Genomic DNA, 11,447 nt, shown 5'->3' with positions numbered 1-11,447 from the left:
TTGACCTTTCAAACCTTAAACCCTAACCGGCTCAAACCCTTTATGGGGAATATTCCATTAGGGAATATTCTAGAAATATTCTATTGACTTTTACGAAATTTATCCGGGACCCTTATTAGGGTAATTCGACGTCTTGAATCCGTTTCCGACGTCCGTTTCCCAAATTCAATTGTTATAATAGAGTTTTATTAATTGGACCCTTTATGTGCTTAACGGCAATTAATTATGGCGTTTCCATCTTCGCTATTGCGTGGCTCTTTAGCGGCGAAGTACTGTGAGTGAACCCCTTCTAAAATGCATGTTTTGATAGTAGAAATGCATACATGAAAAACATGATTTAACAATTATGTTTTATGAGACGCTTTGAGATAACATGCTTATTGGGGCTAGTTTGAATTATTGCTATTTTTCCTATAACCCGTATTCTTATAGAATATTTGATGGATGACGATATGATATTTAGAACATGTTTAGAACACCTCTTTATAGTATAGATGATGGATGACTTTATATTATGAAGTTGCTTTTCAATATATATATATATGTTCAGTGGTATTGTACTTACCTAGTGGTCCTTTCCGCTACGGGACGTAGGGATAGATTATGGTCCATTCCGGGCGACGGTTTGGTGTTGGTATATGGCCTGAAGTGTGTTTCCTCTGGCTATTAGCATAGGGATGGGGAGCCGGCATGGGGCCTGAAGTGTATTTTCCTCTGACTGTTTACTCAGAGACGAGGAGTCGGCATGGGGCCTGGGGGTTATTGGACAATTCACTAGTGATTATTATATATACAAGTTATGATTTGAGACATTGCACGGCATGGTAGGTTTCGGAAAATCTATGTTTATCATTATATATGTGTTTTCATAAAACCTGGGGGTTAGTATGTTGATAACTATTTTATTATATATATAGCAACTTGGTCCACTCATGTTTGTTTTGCGTCCCCTTCAGGACTTAGAATCGAGGCATAAAATCTCAGCGTCTAGGCACTTCCGCATCGGCATCTTCGAGTCTTCTCGGTGTAGGATCCATCCTTTGTTTCATTAAATTTTATATTATCTCTTTTAGTGTTCTAGTTAGTTGTATGCTCTGAACACGTTCCTTAAATGCATATTCTTTATTCTCTTATATTTATAAGTCTTATTTATTCCTTATTCTCAGCATTTGCACTCAATAAATGGCTTTCGTCACCCTCGGGTGTCGGCCAGCACGTGTCTATCCTGATATTCGGGGAATATCGGGATCGGGGCATGTCACAACAGTTTTTAAAAGCAGCATGTAATTTGTTTTTAAAAGCTGTTTTAATAAAAAATAGTGTTGAGCCTTTAATGAATAATTTTAATTCTTGTAATACACTCATCAATTTTTCTTTAAAAATGATATTCTTTATCTTTTTAGACACATTTTATCCTTGGAGAACCAAGTGATCACCAACATCCTTAGATAACCAAGTGATCACCAACACCTACCACTACAAACATTAACCTCTTATACCACCATTGCCATTACCAACATCACACTACAATCGTGCCACCAACACCACCACTACAACCACCACCACCACCGCACCTGCTACCACTACCACCACAACCACAATTACCACTACCATCGTTGCCACCACCACCACTACCATAAACATAACCATCACCACAACTACGTACAACCACCATCATTGCCACCCTTACCACCATTGTAACCTTTGCAGCCCAACCACCACACTTCTTAATTGGCACCAGCATCATCATAACCATTGCCCTTGTTGTCATCATCACCCACACTATCATGTTCATTTTTGTCATTATATACAATTGTATCACTTTTGCATTAAAATTTACCAAACGCTTTTACACTATTTTTCATACTCACAACACTTTTAAAAATACAGTTTATCAAACTCTCAACTGCTTTATTTTGCAACTGATTATTCTTAAAACACAACATAAGTATTTTCCTTTATAAAAAAAAAACTACAGCAATCCTAAACTGACCCTAAATCCTAAACTCGAAGACATCCATTTTATTCCACATTCCACGAAGGTTATTGAAGCATTACATGTGTGTTTGTCTATACATCTATCGAGTTGGATAATGCACTTGTGAAAAGATTATTGCTTTTTTAGAACACTTCCATCGTGGGCATTAGCCCTTTAGACAGGCTATTCCAGCGACCTAATTGTCTGCCAAAGTGATTCCAGCCCATTCGGGCTATTGGGCTGATGGGGAACCCGATGGATAGCTCAAGCACAAACCCAAGGCCCGAGCACCTGAGGGGAAAGTGATGCAAGGCTAACGTCAGCCACATTATAAAAAAATAGGTAAATTACATAAAACTACCTCAACTATTGTGTCAGTCACAGTTTTATACCTCATCTTTAAAAAATGTCAATATTATATCTCATCTTACGAATTTGTGACAATTTCATACCTTTCGTCAATTTGTCTGTCAATTCTTCCGTTAAATAGTGACGTAGCTTAAAAAAATATTAAAAAAGTAATTAAATATTAAAAACTAAAAAAATAAAATCATTTATTTAATTTTTTTTGCATGGGGACCCACCCCTTCTTCCCCTTCCCGTCTTCCCCAACCTAAAACTAGAACAACCCCAAACCCAGATCCCACCCGCCCCAACATGTCCTTCCCCCCCACCACTTGCTGCAGCACCCAAACCCACTACCCTAACCCGTCACCACCAACATCGCCATAAGTTTCGTCTTTGTTTCTCCCAAGAACCTCTCATATTCTCCTCGAATTTTCATCCTTGTCAGTGAAAATGATTCAGGTCGGACGACCGGTGTCCGAGCAATCGGCTAAGTTGTAGAGAAAGAGAGGATGATGGCCTCTGGAGCGTGGGTATCTGAGAATTTGAGGAAAAATGCACAAAATTGTGAGCTTTATTTCGGAGCTTCGAAAACCTGCTTAGGTGAAGACTCAACTAACGACCGTGTCATCGAGAATCGATAGAATTAGGTGCTGGAGCTCCACTTTAATGGCAGAGATTGAGGACTGATGCGTTGGCTTGTGACCGTTTGATGGCGACCATGAACGAGTTCGAAACGGGTGGGTCGCGACAAGTTGGATTGAGGAGACCCGATCGAGCGAGGCGCTGAGGCAGAGCTCTATAACGAGAGCTTGGAGAAGTGGGTTTATGGCTGGTGGCGGTGGCGAGTAGGGGTGGTGAGTTTGGGTGCAGCAGCAGGTGTTGTAGGAGCTGGTGCAGCAAATGACGGTGGTGGGGGGAAGGAGATGTTGGGGTGGGTGGGATCTGGGTTTGGGGTGGTTTTGGTTTTGGGTTGGGGGAAGACGGGAGGAGGAGGAAAGGGTGAGGGGATAAGGGATGGGTCCCCATGCAAAAAAAAAAGATTTTATTTTTTTAGTTTTTAATATTTAATTTATTTTTTTAAGCCACATCACTATTTAATGGAAGAATTGATAGACAAACTGACGGAATGTATGAAATTGTCACAAATTCGTAAGATGAGGTATGACATTGACATTTTTTAAAGATGGAGTATGAAATTGTGACTGATTCAATAGTTGAGGCAGTTTTATGTAATTTACCCTAAAAAAATTTACATCAGGCGCGTGGCTAACAAGTGTGCGTGGGGGCGCATCACTGACAGAATTTGTAGGTGATAAGGCCTGCGCTGGACAGGCTGTCTGTAGCCGCTGTTGGGTGCAACGTGGCACCTTCTCGCCTGTTGGATTTCAACGACTCTTTTTTCTGGACCGTGCAATTTCCAACGGTAAAAAAAAATTTAAAACTCTCCTGATGGCTAGATGACGTGGTACAATTTGAGTAGTTCGATTCCAATTCAACGATCCACGTTTTTCAGCTTTAAAAATTATAAAAAAAAAAAAGAAAAAAAATGATATGTTACCGTTATGCCACTTGTCACAATCTGGATGGTTGAATTTCAAATTTTCTGTAATCCAACGGTATAAATTAATTAAGTTAATAAAAATTTGAAAAAATGTTACAAATTAATAAAAATCCGAATGTTTTAAAAAAAAATTAAAAATTTTATTTTATTTTTCTAGCTTACACCACACTTTCATATTTTCTCAAATACTTTCATCCACATCCCAATCTTTCTCTCAAAGTTTTTATATACTTTATTTAAACTAAGAGTATCTTTATTTAATTTGGTACTTTATTTAAACTAAGGGAATCTTTATTCAAAGAACATAAACACACCAAATAAAAAAACACATTAAATGAACTTAAAAAACACACCAAACAAACTAAGAGCATTCTTCTTCCACCACAAGCTTGGTTTTAATTTTCTTGAGCTTGTTTCAATCCCCACAGGTGCTCTATCAAGTCACTTTGCCGGGCTTTATGATAGTATAAGGATTAGAGTGAAGTATATCGTTGAATGAGCTTTTCATTGTAAATTCCATCCCTTTCTAATGGCTCAGGTTGCACGAGTTATTCGGTGGCATCATGAGCACAATATATTTGTGTTTTAGAATTGTTCATCGTGTCTGGCTCAAATTCATCAATGGCATCATAATCATACTTATCTTCAATAATCATGTTGTGAAGAATGATACACGTCATCATGATGGATCGAAGCGACTCTAAATCAAACAATTTGGCAACACCCCTGACAATCGTCCAACAAGCTTGGAGGATACCGAAACAACGCTCCATATCCTTCATACACCCCTCTTCACATCTTGCAAAGTGTTTTTCCTTTTCACTTCACGGACATGGTATTGTTTTGACAAACGATGTCCACCTTGAGTAAATGTCGTCTGCTAGGTAGTATGTTCTGTCGTACTTATGTCCATTGACCAAATAAATGACTTTCGATGTTTTTCCTTGTAGCACCTCGTTGAAAACTGAAGATTGGGCAAGGACATTATGGTCATTTTGAGCTCTTGGAAAACCCAAAAAAGCATGTTAAATCCATATATCAAATGATGACACCACCTCCAAAATGATATTTATTGCTCATTTTCTGTCCCGATAAGCTCCTTGCCATGCACTTGGACAATTTTTCCAGGTCCAGAGCATACAGTCGACGCTTCCAATCATGCCACGAAAACCTTGCATCTCACCCTTATTCATAAGCCTTTTCAAGTCCATTGTCGTAGGTATCTGGAGGTACTTTTTGGTGTAGACAGATTCAATTGCGGAGCAAAACCTCATCAAGGACTCAATAATGGTTGATTTCCCCATCTTCGTTATCTCATCCACTTGGTCCGCAGATGCTCTATATGCATGCATCTGCAAGGCGGCATTAATTTTTTGCTCAAGAATGAGACCCATGACACCAAAAACATCATTCTTTTGCACAAAGTAAGAATCATGGTTGCAAACAACAATCATGATTTTATTGATCAAATGTTGTTGTATTCTAAAACGACGTCTAAATTACGCATTAGGGAATGCACTGTTATGGTCAAAATAATCGTCCAAGAGAGATCCTTACCTCGTTGTTGTCTGCTTCTATCAATGTTTGCAGAACGCGTATGACTGGAGATCTAAGCCACATCTTGGATGACTCGACGGGAATGTGAGGCTCTTTGGCTGCTTGCTTCGTTATCTATCCTTCTACGCTCCTCATCCTCATCCTCATCCTCTTCTATCTCATTTTCTCCTTCTTGGATATTGAACATTTTTCCCCTTACTTAAACAATTCTTTCTCTTGCTTATCAATTTCCCACAACATCCTTGAAGAAGACATAGTAAGAAGGAAGAAGAAACTATGAATAAGGATAGAGATTTTGTGAGATTTTGATTTTGGTGTGTGATTTCTTAGGATGGATGGTGGGTTATATGGAGAAAAAAAAAGGATTAGGTTATAGATAATGCCACATGGCATGCCGTAATTCGTTAAAAATCTTATCGAAATCTGTCATCAAAGATTCTAAATAGATTGTGACATGTGGCGCGACGAGATTAGTTAAAAATCTTATCAGAAATCTATCCTTAATGATTTTAAAAAAGGTAACGATACGTGGTGCGACGAAAGTGGATAAAAATCTTATCAAAATTTACCACCAAAAATTGTACTTTCGGATAATGACACGTAACGTAACGAGACCGGTTAAAAATCCTATCCAAAATTAAATAAAATTATTTTTATTATTTTATAAAATAAAAAATATAATATTTTATTGCCTATTGCCATGACTATTCAATTTGGTGTGGAGATGCAAAATGCAATTACTGTTCATTAAAGGCAATTATTATTCAGTAGAGGGATTCAATTGCCAATTGTCATAGGTAGCCCTTATGCACTGGATTACCGCTCCCTTTGCAATATGTATAAATCTATCATGATCACATTTTGTGTATGGATATATATATATATATATATATATATATATATATATATATATATAGATGGATGGATATGAAAAGAGAGACGATCCACCCACAAGTATATGGTGCATGAATCCAATTGAGATCGCACATAAGGATGGTGAAAACAAACAAACAAGGAAGTGGTTCAACAGAAGGTTTTGTAATTGAGACGGTTAAAAATCTTAACCGAAATTAAATAAAATTATTTTTTAATTATTTTATAAAATAAAAAAATATTAATATTGATTGCTTATTACCATGATTATTTATTTAGAGGTAGAGATGTAAAATGTAATTACTGTTCATTCAAGACAGTTATCATTCAGTGAAAAGGATTCAATTGCCAATTGATGGGGAACCTTTACGCACTGAAATTGCTCTTAACTACTGGATTGCCGCCCCCTTTGCAATATGTATAAATCTATCATGATCACATTTTATTATTCTGAATTTTAATAGGTTAATCATTTGGGGGCAATTATTATAATATATATGTGTTTTGTAGTATATCTATGTATGCATATTATTCTGAATTTTTAATCGGATAATGATTGGGGGTAAAGAGCTGTGGGTCTGATATTCTCCTTGAGGAATAAGACGAGAAAGAATGGACAGGCAAAAGGAGGTAAAGCTCTATTTGTGTGTGTGTATATATATAGATATATGGATGGATATGAAAAGAGAGACGATCCACCCACAATGGTGCATGAGTCCAATTGAGATCGCACATAAGGATGGTGAAAACAAACAAACAAAGAAGTGGTTCAACAGAAGGTTTTGTCACAAACTGGCCTAATTAGCCTTTACTACTTTCAACATGCGTACCAAATTTGGCTTTTGATTTGCCAAACGAGTTTATATATTACTGATACATCGTTACAGTTACGATATATTATATAATGTTATGTAAAGAAATCTTATGTATACAATCATATTCTCAAAATCGGATGTCTTAATATCGGTGTGCTCATATCATAAAAATCCTCCCATATCACTATTCGCGACAAAATTAACTTAAATTGAATGAGTTTACAGCTAATAGTACAATATTATGTGAAAAGAAAATTTATATCTATCTATTTTCATCAATCAGAAACCTTCTCCCACAATAACTTAATGAGAATTTTGCACGATAATTATGTGACCCCATGACTCCGCCTTTGATGCTTTCGTTTTGTTGTTTGGAACAATAATAAGTAGTTTTGCGAAACCTCCTATCCGGACCTTACCATTCCCCTTCCTATTAGAACACCATGAATCACGATGAACATTTTTCATTTAGGAAATTCACTTTTGACGTAGGAGGTGACGAACAAGTCTTCTGAGATAAGATTGGCAACTGCCGTTCTTGAAAAGTACCGAGAGCAACCACATACCGGTTGACCGGTGGATGAAATATATTCTAATTGACTAACAAATATAGTAGGTCATGGGAAAGTGCCGTTGAAAAAAGTTTATTTGTCGATGAAGAAACTGGCAGATAGTGCTTTACAAGTTAAATCACTTTTCGAAAGCAGCCAAATTAATTAAACCAAAGGAATAGAAAGCTGTTGAATTATCTCCTTGTTGTCTTACTCACTTAATTCTAAATTAGTTTGTTGGGACAAAAACAAAAAGACCAACTGCAGGCACATTCATATTTTAACCAGTCAAAATACATTACCTAACGGTCTTTGAGAGCTGAAATTTCGAAATGGGGGAGTGATTTTTTAATTTTCTGCATACTCTTCCTCAACTTTGATTCTTGATTATTTTAATCTAATTATTAAATAAATAAAAAGTATGTAAAGTTAGAAAAGAGTTTGAAGATCAACTCTCATAAAAATTATTTGTTTTGGTGCACTAACAAATTGAAATCGTTAGTTGCTAAGTTTTTTTTTTTTTTTTTTTAATATAATGCTAATATATTTACACTCATAGGCAGGAGGTTTTGACAAAACCGTACATACTACAACGAGTCATTCATAATATTTAGTATTAGCTGTGTCATTCCGACTGATAATTTTGTTCTTTTGGATACTAATTGAATGAATGTTGGTTAATTTGAAGGAAAATGTTAAGCACCATATAATTCAGGTGGATATTATCAATCTCATACTTCTGATTGGCTGCAGGAAAATCGAGGAAGTTGGGAAATTTTTGGTGGTCATACAAACAAATGGATTGTTTGTTTGAAAAAACACATGGCATTGATACATTTTCAGTAGAGCATCTGACCTTCTGCACTAAGTGCTCCACAAATGCATATAGAATGGTTGATAAATTGATGATACAATCTTGGAGTCATTTGAAGATGGTCCCGTACGCGTGTGTGTGTGTGTGTATATAAGGAGAACAACTAATTATTTAATTGAATATATAATCAGTTTATTTTCAATGCACATAGAACTGACACAGGATGTGATTCTCCAGCAGCATACAGCATGCATGTCTGTCACATTGGCCGATCTAGCGATAACTTCTTGTTCCAAATCCTACATCCTGTTTTGTTAAAAAAAAAATTAAAAAAAAAATCCTACTTCCTGTTGTTCCAAATCCTGTAGTTCTAATGAATGATGCCGTTGGTTTCAAAAATTAAAAATTAAAATTAAAATTAAAATTTGTACATGACTTGACTAGAATCTGAAGAAGTTGAGATTCTACCATAAAACCAATTGGCAATATGAGAAATAGTCCAACTACTTATAAGCATATGCAAAGTCTCTTCTATTATCAATGTAAAATTTAGTCTTAACTGAATCTAGTTGATTGTGGTTGTTGATTTTATCTTACTGTGACCATCGGGGCTATATTTAAGCGAGAGTTTTCAAGTTCAAGGAAGGAGAGGAGCCGGGAATTTATGTGTGGGAGGACCCACAAAAACAATAACCTAACAAAGGTTTAATGTAAACAATTAAAAGATTGAAAACAATTGTGTATTTAATCATGTGCCAAAATGAGGATTGCATCTGAAACCTAACAAAAGTTTTATTGTTAACATCTTTTCACAAACTCATATCCTATGCAAAAGAAAAAAAAACTTCATATTGTATATGGATAAAATATATGGATAAAAAACAAGAAAGAAAATATATATTTATATAAACAGTGAATTTCAGTTCTTTCGTACAGGCAAATAACTGAAGAAGAAATATATTAGAAAATAAATTAGATATACATTATATAATCACACACAAAAACATGTACGTATAAGAGATTTGTTAAAGATTTATTCCAATTACGGTCTATGACTCTCTCTTGCATGTCTTTTTAATACTCATATATAGTGAAATTCTATCTGTATTTTGCAATTCAATTCTTATTACTAACTTGACTTCATATTTAAGATTTTAAAGTCCCTCGTCCAAATATTGTCTTAAAAGATATAACAGTTAAATAGAAAGGCAGAGCATCTAAAAATACATACGGTGTGGGACTGCATACAAAACGTGGAGAAGACAACATGCACCACCTCCCAAGAAAACAGCGATCTTCATGCATATATTGATATATGTGGAGCAAAAAATAATCATAAGGCAATATGTGGATTTTTGGTTAAAAAGACAAAATTACCCTCGAGGCACACCGGATTTCCTACACGCGAGCAGTAGACAATCATTCTTCAATCAAGCCAAAAGTACCCAAAATAGGTAACAAATTCATAATTATTTCATCCATCCTCATCATATATTCTCCGTAAGCTATTTATTCCATAACCTTTAAAACATTCCATATAAATTGAGTTAATTGGCTAATTAATGGATTTATTACCTAATTAATCCATTAATTGCCAATTAAATCATCCATCTCACACAAAAATACCCCAAAGGGCCGGCCACCTTTTCTCCAAAGCGGACCGGCCATGCTCTATATATTGAACCCCATTTTCTCTAAAAACCTAGTTTCAACACTCTTGCAAAACTCTTAAAAACTCTCTAAACACTTTTCTTTCTAAATTCATCGTAGGCGCGTGAGGCTTTTGGCCTTAACCAAAGTTGTTAATTGTTTTGTAGGTGCAATTTTGTCCAATATCAAGGAGGAAGAAATGTGCATTCACAAATTGGTGCTTTCATTAAGAGTTGAGTCCTACACTTGTAGAAGACTCTTGCATCCAAGGTTTTCTATTTTCTTATCCATTTGTAGATTTTTCGTACGTTTTTATTTTTAGACTTTTTTTATTTCCAAAAATTATTTGATAAAACGTAAAAGAGAAGTACAATGGCTAGAAATTTAGAAAATTCAACAAGTGAAAATTCCAATATTGAAGAGATGGGACCGTGGCGATCCACAAGGCTAAATGTGACAATAAGTGGAGTGGCACCACCACCACAAAGCTCCACCATGGCAACCACCGCGATGGCCACCACGGTAGCCATCCGCAGTAAGGTCCATGGTGTCACCACCACGGCCCGAGCCGTGCTATTCAAGGCTACGACCTAAGTCATGTCACTCCAATACCAACGCGAACTCAACGCGTTGCCAAGCCGAGCCCAAGCCGAGTACCTTTGTGCATCACACTTTGAGCAGCCCACTCTCGTGGCCCAGCTTGCTCTTGTGGCCTTCTAAGCATCCCAAATCGATCCAAGATTAGTTCAATCGTCCCGGCTTCAAATTTTCGGACCGCTGATCGAACCGAGAGCATTTTCACCATATTTTTCTGCGGATTTGACATTTTTCAACTCAAATCTCGCACCCGGAGTCTACCACACTTCCACTGCTCAAGGAGATACATTCCTTCCAAGCTATTCCAACCCAAATGGAGAACAACACTTGTCTCGACAAGTCATAGAGTTGACAAGTACCCTCGCACAACAGACGACCTTAGTGAACTAGTTCTTGCAGTGCACCAAGATGCAACATGCCTTAGACGATGTGTCCCGAAGTAGGACAATGGCAGACAAAGAACCTCTCCAGCAGTGTCCCGACAAACAGCCATTCGATCAACCATTCGGGCAATGTACACTCCCGATTGGGCCCCCGAGATAGAGTATACTCCTATCTTAACGCGCAGAGGAGCGTGCACTATCGACTAGGCCCACGGACGAGCATACATTCATGGTTGGGGTCATGCTCTGATAGTCAACATGAGTAACCTTCCAGATGAAGTGTTCATTCGCGGCTAAGCCCGTAAGGAGCATCATCCACC

The sequence above is a fragment of the Malus sylvestris genome, chromosome 13 (genome assembly GCF_916048215.2).
Source record: "Malus sylvestris chromosome 13, drMalSylv7.2, whole genome shotgun sequence".
Taxonomy (NCBI): Eukaryota; Viridiplantae; Streptophyta; class Magnoliopsida; order Rosales; family Rosaceae; genus Malus; species Malus sylvestris.
Note: the sequence above shows the minus strand (reverse complement) of the source record.